Raw genomic sequence first — 21043 nt, forward strand, 5'->3', positions numbered from 1 at the left:
CTGTCTGTCATCTGTAGCTTTTAGAGGCTGACATAGATATCTGCATGTGGAAAGTCTTCCTTATCCCACTCAGTTTTTACCATGGATCGCCTTAAGTTCTTTAAAAGATGAACCATGATGCAACATAGGGAGATAATTGTGTGGGGAGGGGGATTCCCCCTCTACATGACACAGAAGCCCTTCAAGCTAGACCTCTCGAGTCCCAACCCAGCCTTGACTTTATAGTCTTCCTTTTCTGTGCATTGTGCTGGCAGGAAGCCCAGTTTCATTTAACACAGAACTTTGATGGCATAACACAGTTAAGTAAAAAGAGGTCGTGGTTGGAGCTTGCACAAAGGTGTCTCCCTCGCAGTTGCTGAAATCAGCAGGCAGAGGCACCGTCTTAAGGTGACACTTTACCATGGGTGCTTGACTGTCCGCCTTAAGCACTGCCCTGGCTAGATAATGCCATGGGAAAATGTAACCACTTTTCTTTACTGTTCAGAACCTTTATTTTTTATTCAAAATGCTCATACCCTGGGTTTTCTTCATGATACAAGCCACCTTACAAAAATAACAAAATCCTTTGAAAACAGTGATGGACAGAAACAGCAATTAAATAACCATTAAAGCCCACTATGATAATTTAAGAAGCCAGAGTGGGAAACCGGAGTAAAATACCAGATTGATTGTAATTAATGTACAGTGGTGCCTCGCAAGACGAAATTCAGTCGTTCTGCGAGTTTTTTCGTTCCACGAGTTTTTTCGTCTTGCGAAGCACCACTGTGTATTGACGGTTTCCCGTAGGAATGCATTGGCGGTTTTTAAAAAAAGGCGTCTTGCGAAGCAAGCCCATAGGGAAATCCGTCTTGCGAAGCAACTCAGAAAATGAAAAACTCTTTCGTCTTGCTAGTTTTTCGTCTTCCGAGGCATTCGTCTTGCGAGGTACCACTGTATGTTGGAAGCTATAGGCTCCTGCCTCTATAAAGGCCAAAAGCCTTCCAGAATACAGTGGTACCTCAGTTTTTGAACGTAATCCGTTCTGGAAGACCATTCAAGTTCCGAAACGTTTGAAAAGCGAGGCGCAAAGGGCGGTCTGCAAATTTACTGTACTTTTCCGTGTATAAGACTATGTTACTCTAAAATAATGTTCAAAATCTGGGCTCGTCTTATACACGGATAGTATCTCCCCCCATTTTCTTAAATCAGAGTCCCCCCAAATAGGCGGCATCTTATACATGGGGATGTCTTATAGACGGGAAAATACGGTAATTGAGAAAATTGAGCAACACTCAACGGAAGCTGTTCGACTTCCGAGGTGCTTTTGAAAAGGGAAGCATTTACTTCTGGGTTTTAGGCGTTCGAGTTCTAAAACGTTAGTCAACGGAGACGTTCGAAAACCGAGGTACCACTGTAGCAAGATCTTAATACTTAATAACAAGGAGAAGGACAAGAGGACACCTCTCTAGGTAGGGAGTTCCGAAGTCTCCCACTTGAGCCAACCAAACATGGCTTTGGAACTGATAGAAGGGGCCTCCATAGATGGTCTCATGGTCCCTGTTCCAGATCACCACCATTATGGCTTGCCCAAGATGAGACCTGTAGCACAGAGCAGCTAATGTGGTGGCTCCCAGAACTTGTGGGCTACAGCTGGCATCCTCCCTGGTCACTGGTCATGTTTGCTGGGGTTGAGCAGAGTTGGGGTCCACAGCATCTGGAGGGCACCAGTTTGGCTCCACCCACTACACATGGCAGAAGATGCATGTGAAAGCTCTACTGTGGGCTTGGGAACTAGGGCACAGAAGCTTTTCAGATGTTTTTTCGTCCTGCTGCCCCATCTGTCTCCGTGCCCAATGACTACTCTCTCAAAGTACCAAGCCAGCCTCACAAATGGCACTCCAGAGGGGGCCATTTAAATTTCTCGAAGCATCCACTCGTATACCATTTTGCTCAGAAGGACCTTAGCTCGAGAACACAAAACATACTTTATGTGGCTCTGAAGTGCTTTGGGGGTCAATGAATGGTGCATGCCCACACTAGGCACCCTTTGAAAGCAGCGTTAACTGCCTTGGATGGGGCATTGCAGGTCAACCAGGGCAACGTCCCATACGAGGGAACCCTCTGTTTATAGGCCTCTCTGCTTCCCAAGAAGCATGTGCCAGCTCTGAGGACATGGCTGTAATTTAGAGCAGGGGAAACGTGAGCCAAATCTATGCATGCCTATGCAGAGTTTCTTGCACAAAAAGCCTTCTGTCCAAGAATACATCTTTAGCACTATTATTACTAATTATTGGTTTCCTTCTCCCTCTTTAGACTTTAAAACGGGGGGGGGGGGGAGGCTATGAGGATGGGGAAGACCACCCTTGCTTATAAATGTGTGAAAATGGCTAGCAACTATGGAAAAAATAAAATAAAAGCAATTAGTAGTTGAACGGGCTGCTGGCGTAGCCACAAAAGCTTTTCAGTCAAATTGCTTCTTGGCCTAACAGTTTCTGTGGCTAACATTCAAGTCCGTTTCTTGAGGCTGGCTCATCTTTATCACACCATCCTCCTTTGGAAGAGGTTTGTTAAAATCGTCTGGAGTTTAAAGGGGATGGATTTGGCTGTCTTAGACAGTGCCTGAACATGTCAGGTGGAACCCAGCTCTCCATTTTATTCACTGATCATAAATTAGTTGCAATGAAATTGGGAAAGTTACTACCACATCCACCCTGGTGTTACTGTGTTCTTCAGACATCAGCCGATGGGCTCTTACTCTGGAAACATGTTTTGAAGCTTGAATCTCTGACCTAGATCTCAAAATTCCTGTGGTAACGTATGCTTTGGCACATAAACACATTTGGACTCTGCTGAGCAAGGACTTTGCTCAACTCCAGCTGGGTTTTTAAATGTTTCTTTAGCCGATAGACATCTTTTCCTGAAAAGAAATCCAGTTCCAAAATGAAGGAAAACCAATTGTACAAGCAGAAACCTTAATCTGGTCTTTATTTTATTTTTTTTCTAATTAAGAGAATTATGCATATTTAATTAGTGTAATTCTGGCAGCAGAATTGGCCTCCTGTCAAAATCTATTTATTTAGATCATTTTCTTGCCCTAAAACAAGGAATCAGGACAACCATTAGGAAACAAGGTAGCAAAACCTGGCAGTAAAAAAATAATAACATAATATAAAAGGTCATCTCTTTATTTTTGTTACCTTGAACTAGAAAAAAAAAAACTGGCCAGATGTGAAGAACTTAATAAGTGCCCATTTTGTAGATTTCATCTTGGATAAACATACTTCTATTGTTCCTGGAAAAAAGGGGATAATGGTCAAGGAATGGGCGGCAGATTTGTCTGCCAAAAAGCACTCTCCATCAACTTCTGCTACTGGTGGAACAAAGAAGCAGGTCACTTTCAGGACTCTAAGACGCAATCCAAGCAAGTTAAACATACTTAAGTCAACTGAAATCAGCTCAATTCTACATTGTGTTGGCTGGCAAGGTAAAAAGTAGGTATAAAAAGGATAATTCCTTGGATGACAAGATCCAAGTTTGGGGCAAATACTCTTTGGTGAGAGAACAGCAGAGACTTTAAATCAAAAACTATACAGCAAAGTAAAGCATGGAAATAAGCATGGACCTTTACAATATGTATTTCCAAGTGAGTTCCAAAAATAATACCCTCTTCCCCCAACATAGGAAAAGACCACACATTTAGTAAGTTAAAAACTGTTTACTTACCAAATCTCCAAAGGTCAGGCTCATTTTCCATACATCAGTTGGAAAGGTTGCACAGACGGTGAAACTTAGTTTAATTTCAAAGTGGTGAAGGTTCCTAAATTATTGGTATGGGAAGTCAAGAGTGACTTATGAGAGCCATGCAGTCTGAGCTTGGTGTAACCGGCTAGCACCTCCTCAAACATTGAGCTTCTCTGGTAGTCTGATGGGGTAAACAAAGGCTTGATTACCTAGTCTCTCTCAAGCCTGGCAGGACAGCTTACTCTATGATCTTAACTCCATAATGCATTCGTTAGGCTTAAGCATGTTGGTTATATGAGGCTGGTAATCCCACAAATTGGACTGTAGAGTCGGTGCTGGTGTATGATACCTTCCTCGACCCTCATCCCATAATGCCTTTGGGTGTCTGTCCTCAAATCAATCCTTCACAATGCAAAATGTCCATATGTTTAAATTTTCTCTTATTTTCTCTCATTTGTTTCTGCTAAGAACCCTAGGGCCCCTCAGTTGTCATTTGTTAGTTTCTCCCATACTTGTTCCTGTGCTGCTCTTTTATATCAGCAGAGAAACAATGAAGGACAAAGAGGAGAGGGGAAACTCAGGCAGCAGAATACCTTGGGCCATCTCTGGCCGGAGGCTAGCCTACTTCCCACCTGAACACCTGAACCTTTTCCCAAGTGCAACAGCACCCCGCTTTTCCCGTGCCCAGAGAAACTAGGGAAAAGCCGGGCAATGCCACACACAACATCCCCCATTACGGTCACCAATAATAATTATTTTTAAAAGTTCTGCAGATGGTCTCCCTTTGCCTAGTCCCAGCACACCAATGAGATCACTCCAACAGCACTGAGCAACGACGGTCCCTTTTCACCCAGACCTATGAGATCATCGCCATCTCTTTGCTGCGTAAAATGATCACAATGGAGCTTTTCATGAAGCACGAAGCAGAGAGGGAGAGGAGGTCATCGAAAGCACCAAGAGGCTGGGATTCTTTTTTAAGGTCAGGGACCTTCTAAGGCTCGAGTTTCATGGCAAATGTGTTGGTGACAGAGTCCACACACACACCACATGCCATCATTGTCATGAGGCAGCTTGCTTTTCTTTTCCAGTGTATTGAGGCCTGCTAATTGACAGTTGGTAAGCATGTCTCCAAAAGCCAGGGCCATGCGTGTGTGAGAGTTGGAAAGGAGTGCAAGGACGGCGAGGGAGGGGGAAAAAATACTCTCAAGCGGCAGATGGCATTCTGCCACGTTCTCAAAGAACGGCTCGCCTGCGTGTCTAGCTGTCTGCTTGAACCTTGCCACAAAGTGCAGACTGGCTGCCCAGACACTCACAGACAAAATCAGTGTGGCCGGGAAGAGAAAAGTGGGGAGGGGGAGGTTGAAGCCTCTCACAACATGGGGCTTTGCTGAGCCAGGCAGAGGGGCATCGCTCCCTTACTAATCATGTGGCACGTCAGGTAGAAGTGTATTTAAGAGGGTTGAGGGTAAAAAACAGCAACATACTAGTCATGGGAAACAGAGTTTGTTCTGGATGAGTTAGGAATCTGTTTTAGCTTCCCTTGAGCATTATTTCCCATTGGCTTTTTAAAAAAGTTTTTCCCCTTCTCTTCCCCCCACCCACCTTGCCCCTGCTGCTTACATTTACATCCCCCTTTTCATTTTCCTCACAATAAATAAATGATGCCATGGAGTTGCCCAGACTAGTTTTCTGCACGGCATGCATGCTAATGCCCTACACAATGGAGCCAAAGGGAGAAGATCTAGAATTTTCTGTGCCAACTGCCACAACAGGGGACAAGGTAGCTGAGGAGAATTCAGCTCAGCTTTAAGCTACTTTCACTTATTGGACTGAATCATAGAGTCCTAGGGAGGAGGGGTAGGGGCTCATCCACACCTTCGCTTGATCTGTATAATTGATCATATTGTATACCGATTACTTTTTCTCAGGCCCAAGAGCTTTTCTCATTATTCCATGGCTAGGCCTTGCAAAACTCTGATCTTACCTGGTGAATCAGACCCTATCAGAAACGCAGAGAATCTGAAGAGAGACTTTGCTTAACCAAGCTTCAATTCAGCAGGTAAGATCGAATTTCCGCATGGCACAGCCACGGAACAATAAAATTATGTAATTATGTGGTTACAGCTATCACATAATACTCTACATTTGTAAGAAATGGATATTTTAGTGCGGCGGCAGCTGCACTTCGGAACTCCCTGCCTATTGCCATCAGGCAGGTGCCTTCACTGTACTCTTTGCAGCGTCTGCTAAAAACATTTTGTGCATAGGTAAGCCTTTCCAGACCTGTAGAACATTGACATGTGTTTTAATCTGGTTTTCAGCTTATCGTTGATTTCAATTATTTTGGGAAAGTTCTAAATTGTTCTCTTTTTTTACTGATTATTTTGTTGCTTTATTCTTTTTGTATTCCACTTTGAGGTTTCGTTGACAATCAAGTGATATATACATTTTATGAAATAAATGAAATGGATGGATGGAGGAAAACTGACACACACTAAAAACACACCAGGCAACATAAAATAGATTTATTCTCCATTCCACATTTAGCTCACAGTTGCATGTTCCACAGGAGATAAGTTGCCCGTGTTAAACTGCCTTCATGAATCAACCACCTCAGGTTATTCACATCAGCTAATAGCTAATAGTGGAATCAGTTCAGATATTTAGCCTTGAGTTCTCAGGTATGATTTTTTGGTAGCGACATACATACTTGTGTGAATGGGGAACTCCAACACAGCAGATGGTGCCTAAATATCTGAATTGCTTCAATGAACATTCCTGCAGCCCAGACATTTTTTGACCCTTTCTCCTTGCCTTTAAGTGCCTCACTTCCACCGCGGCTCCGATGTATCGTAAGAAAATAATTGCCAGGTTGAAATGTTACCTTCTCTTCCATTATTTGGTAACATAATATTACTTACACATTGTACACAAGTGTATAATCAGATCTTTGAACCTCTAATTATATTCACTTGCCATTCTGCTTCATCCTGGACTAAACCTTAGGTACCACTTTTAAAATGAAAGGAAAAGCAATGGACTAAAAAAAGCAATGCCTTTTAAAAACTAGAGTACAAAAAAAAAATGGCAGGTTGTTAGTTTGGGTGTGTTCATAAGGAACTACAGGCGCTCAACATTAGGCGCCATGTGCAGGAACAGCAGATTTTAGGCACCACAGCCCAGGTCTGAAACCTCAGAAGAACCAGGGTCTACATGGGAAGGGGTGGTGTTATATACTGAGTTGAATAGGATTCTAAATGCAGCAGTCTGATTGGTCCTAGAACAATAGGATCCAAAATGCAGCCATCTGATTGGACCTAGAACAATAGGATTCAGAATGCAGCAGTCTGATTGGTCCTAGAACAATGCAGCAGTATGATTGGTCTGCAGGAGCCACCCAATCCAGCTCCAGGTGGAAGTGAATCCACAACCTGATTGGCCTACAGGAGAATCCCAGAATTAGCCAATCACGTGCAGCCCATTGTTTTGGGGAAACTTTCATTCCTCCTTACCACTATGAGCTGAAGAAAGCTCATGAAATCCACTCTTGACTCTGAGTATATTTCAGGTGGCATGAAAGTCACCAAGATTATCAATAGTCTCATGCCTCAGCATCATGAAAATAATATAATGCCCATCATGTGACAGGAGTACAAGTCATTAGACACACACCTCCCTCTTGTGTTCTGGTGCTACCTCTGAATGGGCAACTTCAATGTTCACTCCTTGCTTCTGGTTCTTTAAGCCAGACAACCCTTCCAGTGCAGGACAATCCTCTGACAGCCCTTTAAATAGAGGAGGCAATGTATTTATTTATTTCAAGTATAGCCCACCATTCCTCCAAGGAATTCAAAGAGGCATGCAAGCTCCTCATTTTATCCTGTGAGGTTAGAAGTTTTAAAAGTGACAGGCCCAAACCCTGGGTCTCCAGGCCCTGATCCAGCACTCTAACCATTATACCACAGTATAATGATTCCAGGGGTACTAGGCACACTTACTAGGGTCTGTATTCCTTTTGGACAAAGCGGCACAGCAGAGACTGTGGTGTCTTTATGATACATGGTTTATTTATATATATACACAGCTCTTCTCGTGTTCTTTGATCAAATGAATTGCCGGGGGGGGGGAGTTCAATGCACCTAAACAGGCTTTCCCAACTCTTTGCCATGTCCACCCCCATTGCCCACCCCCTCCACACACACACACACCAGAAGTTGTGCTTGAGGTTGGGCTCTAATGGCATGCAATCAGACACAGTTGTGCGGCGGAGGAAAAATTTGGAATATCTGTGTACTTTCCAGCATTGCATTTCAGAGCACATACCTCAACAGGCTTTAAGAGTCTAGCAGAATTTGAGATGCATATTGCTTGCTATATATAAAAATATATTACACGCACATGATGACTTTATTAATATTTAATACATTTTAAACATAAGCAAATGCCTTATAAAAGTATATGCAGTGCAGGAAATAATTCCATTTCCTCTTTTTGAGTAATTATGCCAAACAAAGAGGGAACTTTAACCTGTTTTATAAAGCTAGGCATTATATATAGTGATGTGAGATATATATAAAAACTATAACTAACTATATATATAAAACTATATAAAAACATATATAGTTATATATGTACTTTTATATCTATATTTATATCTAATCTATATCGCACACACACACAAATATATATATGACACATTCTTAGTGAGTATCGTTGAAAACCATAACTAAAAAGTTATACTTGGTATACTGAAATGTGTTTATGCATAATCTGCTCTAGTGTATGTGTGTAAAAATATGAATATGTATGTGACACAAAGTTATAATTATGTGTTTTCTAATGGTATAGAATTATGGCCCCTTGTTAGTGTCTTGCCCATGCTCAAAAGCAAGATCGGACATTCACAGGAGACAGCATGCATAACAGGTTAACAAAAGATATAAAATTTGCCCAGAAAAAAACAACCTGTTCTACAAAAGAGATCAGAACCTATAATCAGGGTGTCTAATATAATCTCATCTGAGCTGCCTGTTGATCCTACTAAAAGTTAGTGGGAAAGCTCAGCAACAAGAGCACACACTTTGCTTGTAGATAGTCTCAAACTCAATCCTTTGGCTAATGTGCTGCACTTGGTTTGATGCAGGCATGGCCAAACTTGGCCCTCCAGCTGTTTGGGGACTACAGTTCCCATCATCCCTGACCACTAGTCCTGTTAGCTAGGGATGATGGGAGTTGTAGTCCCAAAACAGCTGGAGGGCCAAGTTTGGCCATGCCTGGTTTGATGGATGGGATCTCAACTTGTTTAGGCACGGCCAGCATCACTGAGCACCCAGCAAGTGTCAGGTGGTAGGTCAAAGGTGCTGAGCCCCACTTCTCATACTGGCATTGCTACAGCTTACCTGGACAATGCTGGGGTAGGACGGTGGTGAGGTTGGGGCTGTGAGGATGCCGTGGCTAGAGTGCTGGATTTGCTCCACCAGCATTTCACACAGCCATGACCTTGCCACAGCCTGGTCCAGGTAAGCTGCAGCAACCATAGTGTCCTGAGGGCAGCCTTGCCCAACTTGCCACTAATGCAAGCACCAGCTGAAGCTCTCATCCCCAGTGGCAATCCCTGGCCCATATGCGAGAGACACGTCTGGTTTGCTGCTATTGGTGCACCAATATTGGTGCTATTGGTGCTTCTCTCTGCACTCCTCCCAGCAGTCATTCCTTCTCTGGTCAACAGCTGGATGACAACAAGTCAAAAGGGGCCTATTGAGAATCTCTTTCCCAAGTCTTCCAAAAACCTGTATGTGAACTACTGAGCAGCAACCTCACTTGATTAGCACATTTGTATTTATTTATTGAGAATAAATACCATTTGGGGTTTTTTGCAGCAGATCCCATAACTACTTGCTCAGAAGTAAGTCCCTCTGAGTTCAAAGGGGCTTACTCCCAGGTAAACGGGCCTAGGACTGCAGAGTTAACACCGAATGGGAGCATGCTTTAGACATGGAACAATGGTAAGCAAACAAAATCAGTGACTCTCCCTCCCTTCTTTCTCCAGGCCTCCTCCCCATCTAATGGCTCATGAAAGAGTCTGAATTTAAAATGGTTTTGCTGGGCTAAGAAATCATTTCACAAAGTAGCACTTGGCTGAAAATGTGGCCACGTTTCTCTAGCCTGTAATTGAGCAAAGGTTTCATTTCCTCCCTGCTGACTGAAGCCTGTGGCTCCATGACCGGTAGAGCTGCTCAGATGACAAGTGCCACACTGACAGAATCTTTTACACTTTGCCCTTTAGACTTGCTGTGAGCATAGGTAGATGATAAGGTGGTTAAAAACGCACCTGAGCCTCATCTAGATCTGCAGTTGCCAGTAGCAGAGCAGCTGTTATGGAAGATTGCCCTAAAATTGCCCGCCTAGAGGCAGCCAAGGAACAGAGACCTCTATTCTGCAAAGAACTGGAAACCCACAAATGTTTGCACTTGCTATTATAAAAACAAAAAAAAAAAAACCAACCCATTGCCACCAAAATAGGGTTAAACTTGCTTGACCTGATTGCCAGTAGCCTGGCTAATTGCTATTCCTACATGGCCAGTTTTAAAAGAATAAGTTTGAGAGTTGTTGCATATGTTTATATGCATTAACATTTGCTCACATCTGCAAATTAGCAAGGCCCCAGCATTTTTCCCTGGCGCAGGTGGAAACCCTAGAGCCTTGCTGAAATCAAGCAACACTCAAGTATCATCTTAGTTGCTTTTATGAAACTGGGGCTTCGGCTAAGGAAGTTGTGCTCCGTTTGTATGCAGTGCGTCTTTGTGTCTTCTAGACTGCAATACCATGCACATTCGCTTGGGAGTAAGCCCCATTACTGGAACTTACTTCTGAGTAAACATGCCACAACTATGCTGTCAGAAATGGTTTTTACACTGGCTTTTAGCTTTGTGTGAAACTTTGCCTGTTTACTAGGCCTGTTTACTCTTTTTTTTAAAAAAACCACTTATAATAATAATAATAATCTGATTGGATCCAGTGGCCTGCCAAATGCCTCTGATAGTGAAGTCCTACACATGTCTGCTCAAAGGTCCCATTGGGTTCAGTGGGGCTGTCTTCACTGAGCCATCATGGCCTGCAGCTATTGATAGACCTATATTCCATGAATTTATCTAATTGTTGCTGGTTTTTAATCTTGATAAACCATCTATTCTGAGATCCAACACTAGAGCAGGGTGCCGGTTCCTGGGGGCAGAGTGCTTTTGAGCCATTCTTGCCTCCCCTCCCCCATGTCCCCAAAGTGCAAAGGCAAAGTGCAGAGCAGGGCATGGCTCCAGAGGCTGACTCCTCCTCCTCCTTTTCCTCCTGCTGCTGCTGCAGAGCGGAATGAGCGTCTAAGTAGCCTCCTGCTGCTGGTAGTCCCAAGAGGAGGAGGAGGAGGAGGAGGAGCCACTGCTGTGTTTGGCGCCACCCCTGGGATTTCTCAATAGAATGTTCCACACATGCTAGACTGCAGAGTTGTCTTAGAAGGATAGTTCACGAAGTTCTGTAAGATTTGCTGTTTTCTGGAAAGTAAACCTGAAGCTCCTTACTATTTAATATTTCTAAAGCTGGGCTTATTGGGAGGGATCACTGCCAGTTTGCTTTATAGAAAAGGTAAAGGGATCCCTGACCATTAGGTCCAGTTGTGGCCGAGTCTGGGGTTGCGGTGCTCATCTCGTTTTATTGGCCGAGGGAGCCGGTTTACAGCTTCCGGGACATGTGGCCAGCATGACTAAGCCACTTCTGGTGAACCAGAGCAGTGCACGGAAACGCTGTTTACCTTCCCGCTGGAGCGCTACCTATTTATCTACTTGCACTTTGATGTGCTTTTGAACCTCTAGGTTGGCAGGAGCAGGGACTGAGCAACGGGAGCTCACCCCGTCGCAGGGATTCAAACTGCCAACCTTCTGATTGGCAAGTCCTAGGCTCTGGGGTTTAACCCACAGTACCACCTGCATCCCATAGTTTGCTTTATAAATCCATCCAAGTAGAAGGATAGCATTGTGATGGTAGCTTAGCATAATTCTTGGGATGGGGCAGGGGGCTTATATAAAAAAGTATCTGTCAGAAAGGAAACCCTCTCCCCCACCTTGATCCATCACCAAGACCATCTAGGTCAATGGCTCTCATCGCATCTCATAGCAATGAATTCCAAGAATTAATTATGCACTGCACAATCAAATTCTGTTGCATAAGCAACTATGTGTCATATAATCAGCACCCATTGACAGAATGGTAAGACCACCTAGTTTGATGTTATTTTAGCTCGTCTTCTGTGATTAACAATAGCAACTAAACACAATACAGGTGTTTAAATGAATTGGAAAACTATGTGAATTAGCAATTGACCAAGAATCTGATAAAAAATAAAATCAGTAAATACTGTTCCCTACAACATGGGAATAATAACATGCTAAATACTTGCTTCCCTTGGCAGAATGTTGTGCCTACCAAACCAATTGTGATGCCTTAGAAGGGGTCTGCTCCAATTTTCACCTGAAAAGGCTCTGAAACACTGCTATAAAATAAAGCTGTGTTGAGGAAATGGATCTTGTTACATAATGACCCGCATCCCTTGACTGAGTCCCCCAGAAACATGGCAGCCTAACAGACATAAGATATTGGGGGACGGTAAGAGATTCACTCCTAAATAAATGAATGTGCTCTTCTAATTATACTGTACAGTTCCAATTTGTATTTGAGGAGGACATTTCCATAATAACAAAGCTGGAGCGGTTGGGGGCTAATGACACAGATTGGTCCTGAGGTTTCATTTCTTTGTTACAAAAGTCCATCCAGTGGCAGCACTTTGATGTTGGACAGCATGGCAACGCACTCTGTTTGTAACACGCATTTTCTCCAGCCTTCCACAGTGAGTATGAAATCAGCTCACTAGCTCCAGTTTAGACTGCTGCACTGTTTCTAAGGCCTAGATTCCTCCCTCTTTCTTCGTCTTTTTTCTTTTATCTTTTTTCCAGGACCACACATATCAACCACTAAGTGTTTCTCTGCTGTAGAATAGGAGAGTCTGCAAACAACTGATAAGTTTGATGGCCTCAGCAGCTGCTTTTGGTGGGGGAAAAGAAACCATTTCAAAATAATCTGGCTTCAAATTCAGATCATGCTATAGGAAGAGCTGAACCATTGCCTAGAGTGGGACTGGATGAGGGTCAATAAACTGGTAAGACAGAGTTGGTGCCTGGCTTATTGGGAGTGGGATAGTATTTCACCTTAAGGTCTGTAGGTTCAATCAATTCTGTCCCTGTCTTTAGGGGCTCAAGTGGCCTTGGTGGCATTAAGTCCCTTTCGTCAGCTAAGACTGGCGCACCAACTGTGACCTCGTCCAGGCAGCGATAACCTAGCCACAATTTTTCATGCTCCAGTGACACACCTTTTAGAATATTACAAAACGCAGTCTATGGGGCTGCCCTTGAAGATAGTTCAGACAGTACAATTAGAACAAAATATAGCATCTCGGTTACGTACCTGGCATATGGCACTCATCTTCCCAGCCTTGAATGAGTGCCCTGGGTCCCAGTCCATTTCCAGGTTCAATGACAACCCCTTCACCCCCTGCCTGGTTATCGGTTTGTTTTGTTCTTGCTTTTATTGTGCATTTTGTGTTTCTATCTTATATTGTTATGCTGTGAACCACCCTGAGATAAATAAATAATAATGTCAAATGCTGGCTTTAACTTTAAAAGCCCTAAATGACTTTGGAGCAGGGTCCCTCAATAATTACTTTCTCCGTTATGTGCGGGTCTCTTCATCAAGAGGCCCTTCTGTCATTCCCACAGATGTGAGGTGGATTATGATGCAAGACAGGAACCCAGACACATCCCATAATAAGCCATTGCAATGTATTAAAAGGCACAACCTGGAACCCTGGCAAACTTGAAATTGCTAATTCGTATTACACTGATGTTTGGTGAAATGTACAAAATTTCATGAGAGGCTAGAGAGGGCAGTGCAGAAAACAGATATATTATCTTCTATTGCCAAGCATGAAAGACGCAGATACAATAAGATACAAAGGTGTTGCAATATAGACCATTTATAAATTGTTTCCCATAGAATATCTCAATGCAATTTCACAGAAAAACAATTCCATATTTTAAATTATTTCAAATCCAATACAGTCCTCCTGTTCATGCAAGGACTTCCACTCCCTCGCCTCTCCCCATTTGCCCTTCTGCCCCCCCCCCCAATCTACTCTGAAGGGTCGAAGGAGCCCCAGGACAGATTTGAGAATGTGAAGGACAGGAGGGGAAACTGCATTGTGCAAGCAGAAGTCATTGCCCTACAGGGATGGATTTGTTGAATCTAACATGCAAACAGCGATGAAAATATATATGCATCTGTGCACACATGCATTGTGTGTGTGTGTAGATTACTGGATTGTGAAACAAGACTCTTGGCTGATAATCATAGCTAAACTAAAATAGTTCAAATAATCCACTTCCCTTCCCTTGAACAATTGAAGTGAGCAAAGGGACAGGAAATAAGGAAAGGTCAGATTTGCATGCTTTGTTTGTTTCCTTAGATTTTCCATAGTTGGGGAACTGAATGTCCAGCATTTGAAGATCAAGTTCAGCCTTTAGGCTTGCAGTTGCAGCCCTCTTCAGAATAAGAACTCAAATGGGGCCTTTGTAAAGAAATAGATATACACAAAACCATGATGTCTTCTCCCTGCTCTTGAGTGATGTCAAATGACCTCTCTACCCTCCAGCCTAAGCTGCTTTTCCAGACAGTGGATCAATCACTGTATTCCTAGGAGTGGTGTAAAATTCACCTTTTAGCAGACAGAGTTTGGCCCATCTCACTAGGGACCCGAGCCGTGGACACTCAAAGCATCATTACATCAACCAAAGAGGAGAGCCGATTCCATCTGCAGTGTAAAGAGACACCAAACTATTCATTTCTCCTCTCTTTCTCTCTGTGTGTCAGTTTAAAATCCTTTAATTCATTATATAGTACTTTGCAAACCATAAACAACTTAAGAAGGAATACTCTTCCTAAAAACAACTTGGCCTCATCAAAACAAGTCTCATGGAAGACTGACTTAAGAGTGAGTAGGCTAGTCAAAGCAATTTGTCAATCTCGGCTTTAATGTGCAAAACATTTTCTAATCCTCCTGTCATTCAGGCTCCCAATAGTCTGTCATTCCCGTTTTCTCTCATGGGATGCTGAACTCTGAGGGCCAAATGAGATGTGGCAACAGAATGTATGAATCTCTCTCAGCTCTCTCTAAACTTTTGGACACACTGTGTGTGTGTGTGTGTGTGTGTGTGTGTGTGTGTGTGTGTGGAGAGGGGGACTGAAGTCAGGACTGCAGCACAGGGGAAGGGTATTGGTTTGTTTTTTTTACTAGACAGCATCCTGGAACCCACATAGGTAGGGCATATGTCACCCAGTTCACTGCTCTTAAATTGAAGTGCTAGGAACATGATGAAATCTGTCTCACATTGAATACAATGGGGCTTTGAGGAGGGGGCTTCACCTTTCTCTGGGTTGGACCCATTATTTATTTTAAAAGTGTGCACCCTGCCTTTCCTTCACTTGATCTCTTAGTTGGCTTGCATAATTATAAGCCTGTATAAGCAAAACAAGCTGAAAAACAAGAACAGACACACAATTATTGTGAGAATCACTGTACAAAATGGCAGATCAATCAAATGCATTCTGTAATTACCATCAATCCATGGGAGGGGTAATTTAAAAATAAATAAATCACCAGGCACTTAAGGGATAGAGAGGTGGGGGTGGGAAGGGGACTGAGACAGGTATGTTTGCTTAGGGAGTTTTCATTTATTTGTGCATTTATTAATGCATTTATTTATCAATTTTATATTCCGCCCTTCCTCCCAATGGAGCCCAGAGCAGCAAACAAGTGATAACAACATCTTTAAAGTCACCCAGCACCCACCTTGTCGTCTTTCCTGTCCTGAATAAAAGCTGTATGTTTTGTTTTGTTTAATTGCCCCCAGCTTTTTAATGCTTTTACATTTAAACCCTTCCTTACTTGGGTGTTTGTAACACCAGTGCTTTTTTTCTGGGAGGACACAGGGGTACACATACCCCTAAACATTTTGTGAATCTAAGTTTGGCCCCATTGAGGGGCAATATTTCAATATGAGTAGGAAAATGAAAGTACCCCTAAACATTTTTTTTAGAAAAAAAGCACTGTGTACCACTGAGCTCACTGGCACTTGCTACTTAGTATGCCTAGGGCTGTGATGCACAGCTGTGATCAAAATCTATAACCCTTTCCAGGTTTTGTATTCTGCATTATGCTTTCGTATCATTAGAGTGTTTTCTTTTTGTTTACTACACAAACCTATTTTGTTTGAAGCTGTTTCCTTGATGGAGATAACAAGGTGCCCTGGGAATACCTATCAATCCAGCAGGGAAGGTGTGGCATAACAGTCACGGAAACACATAAAACAAATGAAGGCTCAAAGGGGCCACAACAGAAAAGTCCCTGTCGCTGGTGGCCATCCACCCAGCCTCTGAAGAGGGGTGGGAATTGGAGAAGGGCCTCAGCGGATGATCATAGTAAATACACACGCTTGTGCCTCCACATTTGCTCAAGTAAGAGATCATCATGGCCAGTGTACTGTCCTCTGAATCATTTGCAAGCGGATTCTTTAATGGATGTATTTACCTATGCCCCGGAAGAGAGGCAACTGGACACTTGGGAAATCAAAGCTATTTATATTATCTTGCTACATTTTTATCCTATTCCTCTTGGTCAGGGTGACATGCATAGCTTTCCCCTCCCACTTCCATCCTCTCAACTAGGGATTGGGCAGAAATTCGATTCAGTTCGCATCTGAAGGGTATCTTACCAAATTCGCACTTTCTGAAAAAATATATGAACTGAAACACAGCCATCCTTCAAAATCCACCCTTTCCCAGATTTTATAATGCGTTTTCCCCAGTCAAGCAGTGTGTACAGAAAGGGTAAAGTAAATACACATGCTAGTGAAAGCAGTGAAATGACTTTAGATGGGGGAAATATTTATGGGGGGTTCTTTTGGGGGGATTCCCTGCCCCACAGCCCTAACTTGAGCTTCCAGGAATTGAATCTGAGATTTTCTGCAGGCAGGGCAGATGGGCCATCACTCTGCTATGGCCGTTCCCATAGAGTATCTTTATATGGTGAACTTTGTTTAGAGTTTTTAATCTTCCGAACCTCTTTCCTTTTCATATTGTTTTTCTCAATATTGTTGTTCTGTTAGGATGTAGTTTCAATGAACATTTTAATTTCTGTAAGCTACTCTGAGTAACTGAGTTTATTAAATAAACAGGACAGGATTGAAAACTTTGAATGCATAAATTAAAAAAAATAATTACTTCTAAAGAACACCTGTACCTTATTTAGACCTGTTTTCATTCAGACATATAACAGCACCATTATACAGCAATATATGGCAAAATCTGCAAAGGCTGAGTTTATAAGGTTTTATTCATTTCACATTTTGATAGGAATTTAACTGCCTCCCTCAATGGACAGCCGCCATAGCGTTTGCTTCTACATTCTTAAGGGTGGGGTGTGCTTCGTGTTCTTCACAGTATTTGAGGATGAGTCACAGAGAATGAACTACCTATCACTCTCTGAAAAGGAATTCCCTTCATACAAAGAACTGAGGTCAATCTGTGATGGAGGGAGAAGCCAATAGATCGTAGATGGGGCATAAAAGTAAACTTCAGTTTCCACAGCTGCCTTCTGGCAGCCTGGTTGCGTAAATGCATTTTATGGAGCAAATAGCAGCTGCTGACCCCACTGCAATTAAAGCTGTATCTTAAGCTAGGACAGAGGTAGAGGCATTCAGCACTGTCTTTTAGGCTCTTGCAAACCCTGTCAGAAAGCCTTCCCCAACCTGGTGCCCAGCAGAGGTTTTGGGCTGGGCAGGGAGGGAAATGTTAAATAGTGCTGCCTGCTGAGTGCCAAGGCATTACAGCTACCTCCACTTTTTGTACTCTAACTTTCTTCAGAAATGTCCAGTTGACTTAGCTTTCATTGTTTTTTTTATTAAAAAAAAGAGTATGGGACCCCTGCTGGCATGGGGCCTGGTACATGCGTACCTCTTGCATCTCCCAGTTAGCAGCCCTGAACATGAGTAATTCAAAATTTCTATCAGAGATACAAGACAAGAACAGTGAGGTCACATCTGTGCCATACATTTAAAGCATTCTTACACCACTTTAAGAGTCCATGGAGAAGCTTGGGAACTGTAAAGTGCTGGGATTTGTAGCTCTGCGAGGTCAGCGCCAATGACAGGCAAAGATTCTTGGAATTCTTTGGGAGAAGTCATGACTATTGAAAAAATATAAGAAATTTCTGTTTTAAATTTGTGAGGTTGATGTGACCTGAATGTCAGGCACTGCACTCCGGGGTGTGGGGGGGCATGGCGTTGGGTGCCACGGGGATCTGTAGGGAGACATCAAAGTCTTTAGTGCAGTAGCTGCTGTGCATCTGGGGTTGGGATTCTGGGTTGCTGCCCTAAAAAACTGAGGTAGACCTACCTCAGTTTGCCCTCAGCCAGCCCCCACCTGCCTACCCCGCTACTTACAATCAGTCTAAGGGTTTCACTGTCTGTCAGCTTCTTTCTTTGGTCTCAGTGTTAACTCCAGGGAGAGGGAGGGGGTAGAATCAATTGACTCTGCCTCCCATTGGCTCTGGTTCCACCTTCTGTTGCGGCTTGAAGCCAGACACCCAACTATTCCCCAGTGCACACCAGCCACCACTGAAGCAGGTGGAGGGATGTGTGGAAAGGCAAAACGGACAAACAGATGAAGGGGAGGAAAGCATACAATGAAAGAGAGAGGTGGGTGGCAGAGAGAGAGAGAGCTCTAGACAAACTCCACCTACTGCTGACTATAGCTCCACAAGCTCCACACACTCCCAGCACCCAGCCCTTGGCAGATCCCTGCTTAGAGAATGTGGGCCTTCATTTTTTTTAAAAAAAAATTCATGTCCAAGGCAAAATCTACTGTGTTACTTCAGGGCTTCTTTACTGGCAGCTCAATATGCAACATTTATTGACTTGATTGGCCAACAGTAACTGTGGCCAGGACAGTCTAGTGTGGCTGCAATTTCCTCTTGTCAGTAGGATGTTAATTAACCAGCCATTGGCTCTGTCAGACATTGCACCTCAGGCTGTTATGGTATTCCTGCTCCTGTACCTAAGTTGCATTTCCTCTATTTTCAGAACCTCACCACGTCCTCTTCACCTTCTGGGCCTTGGCACCTGCCCTTCAGCTTTGCTTGGAACTTAACCTAGTTCAGATCTACTGCCTTCCCCTGAACAAGGGATATATTTGCTGTAATTAGTTGCGCAACCTTTTTTGATTCTATATATCTGAGGTTCCACTGAAGCTGCTTGGTTCCCGGTTCCTACTCTGCTGGCGATTATTGACCATATTGATGGATTAAGGCCAGGGATGACAGATTGCTTCCCTCACCCTGAAAACTCCAGGCTCAGTGACAAGAAGACAAACGGTGAAGACACTTTTTAATGTAATTCCTTCATATTTTGCCAGTGTTTTGTTCCTGTCCACATTTGGCCACAGCTGACTTTTCTCCTTTGCTTTTACTCTTCTCTGTTTGTAGAATGTAGCTTGTAAAACTTTTAGCTGGGCTCTCTAAAGCACCGTGTATATTGATAGTACTCCAAGTACCAGAGAGAAAAAACAACCAGGCTAACTGTCTCCCAAAACTATGACAAAAATTAAATAGCCCGACGATGACATCACTGCAAAACAAACAAGGCCACCATTTTAATACCACTCATGTTGAATGCAATGAAGATTAACAGTATGTTTATTGCTTTTCGAAACAAACAAAACAACCCAGGTTGATCTTTCCTAATGGAAAGTTGCAAACTTTACAAAACAGATTAAATTTGTGGGGGGAAATGTACAAAGATTTGCGAACAGAAGCAGAGCCAGTACAGTGGTACCTCGGGATGCGAACGGGGTTCCGTTCCGGAGCCCCGTTCGCATCCAGAAGCAAACGTAACTAGTGATGGCATGTCTGTGCATGCGTGCGTCGCTTTTCACCGCTTCTGCGCATGCGCGTGACGTCATTTTGAGCGTCTGCGCATGCACAAGCAGCGAAACCCGGAAGTAACGCACTCCATTACTTCTGGGTTGCCACGGAGCGCAACTCAAACACGCTCAACATGAAGCATATTCAACCCGAGGTATGACTGTACTCTAGCTTCTCAACAGCTGGGTCACTGTTGCCTACCAGGAAGGGTGGGGCAGTAGGGAAGTCAGAATGGTGCAAATGCACCGCCAGAATCAATCTAGCACTCTTCTATGGCACCAACCTCCCTGCTGCCTCACCTCCCTCCCAGTAAGCAACAGCAACCCACCTGCAAGGAAGCTAGCTTAGTGGTTCTACCCCAGCTGATAAGTTGCTTCTGGATTTGAATGGCGGTACCCCTCCAATGAAAATAGATGCTTTAAAGATGGGCCACTGGTAAGAAAGCACTGTCGTTTTTATGAAAAACTTGGAAATATTCTTTGTACCCAATATTCACTCGCTTCCCGGAATGGCCTCCTAGAGGAGGTTCATCAGGCCCCAACATTTCATTCTTTTAGGCTAGGGATGGGGTGCCCTCCAGAGGTTTTTGGTCTACATAACTCACATCAATACTGACTGTTGGCCATGATGTCTGGGGCTGGTGGGAGTTGGAATCCAACAGCATCTGGAGATAGCAGGTTCCCCAACCCTGTTTTAGGTGCTTGACTAAACCATGGCTCTTCCAGAAGGCTTTCAGTTGATTGTTCCTCTTGGCTTTGTTATACTAGTTATACTATGGCTCATATCATTTTATTGATGGTTACTTCATCATATATACATATATGTGTATATATGATATGTTTTGAGGTATTGTGTGGTTGTTTCTATATCTTTTCCAGTGCTATGATATCATTCTTGAAGATGGAACAAGTAGAACTGTACACGGTCTTCCAATCCACACTGGACAGTTATGTAGAAGCCCAAAGAGACTGGCAACTTTATTTTCAGTTCCTTCACTAACAATATGCTAGCTACGCATAACAATGATAGCAAAATAAAGTATGTCTGAACTGTTACCCTTTCACTTCCCTGTGTTCAAATGGCATTGTTTCCATCCTGCTCACTTTTCAAACTCCGTCTCACAGGATTATCATGACATGATTGCTGCAGTCAGATGATATTACAATTGCACACAGTGAATAAAAAAATATATATATTTAACAAATAAGCCATTGTGTCTTTCATGATTTTAGTCAATTGTATGAATGA

The 21043-nt window shown here is 43.2% G+C and overlaps 2 long non-coding RNA genes across 3 annotated transcripts; one reads left to right on the forward strand and one right to left on the reverse strand.

Annotated features, from left to right (window-relative positions):
* Positions 1-2947: 2947 nt before the first annotated feature.
* Positions 2948-5465, reverse strand: LOC310678205. Its single transcript, XR_014511689.1, has 3 exons — positions 5341-5465; positions 3703-3901; positions 2948-3271 (listed from the first exon to the last, which is right to left on the reverse strand). It is a non-coding gene; the product is annotated as an uncharacterized lncRNA (long non-coding RNA).
* A 166-nt stretch (positions 5466-5631) lies between these two features.
* On the forward strand, positions 5632-20989 carry LOC310678206. Of its 2 annotated transcripts, XR_014511690.1 has the most exons (5): positions 5632-5779; positions 9600-9725; positions 12720-12922; positions 14285-14809; positions 18957-20989. It is a non-coding gene; the product is annotated as an uncharacterized lncRNA (long non-coding RNA). The 2 variants fall into 2 exon arrangements; XR_014511691.1 differs by lacking the exon at positions 9600-9725.
* The last annotated feature ends 54 nt before the right edge of the window (positions 20990-21043 follow it).

Source organism: Podarcis tiliguerta (assembly GCF_965153285.1).
Source record: "Podarcis tiliguerta genome assembly, chromosome: 5".
Taxonomy (NCBI): Eukaryota; Metazoa; Chordata; class Lepidosauria; order Squamata; family Lacertidae; genus Podarcis; species Podarcis tiliguerta.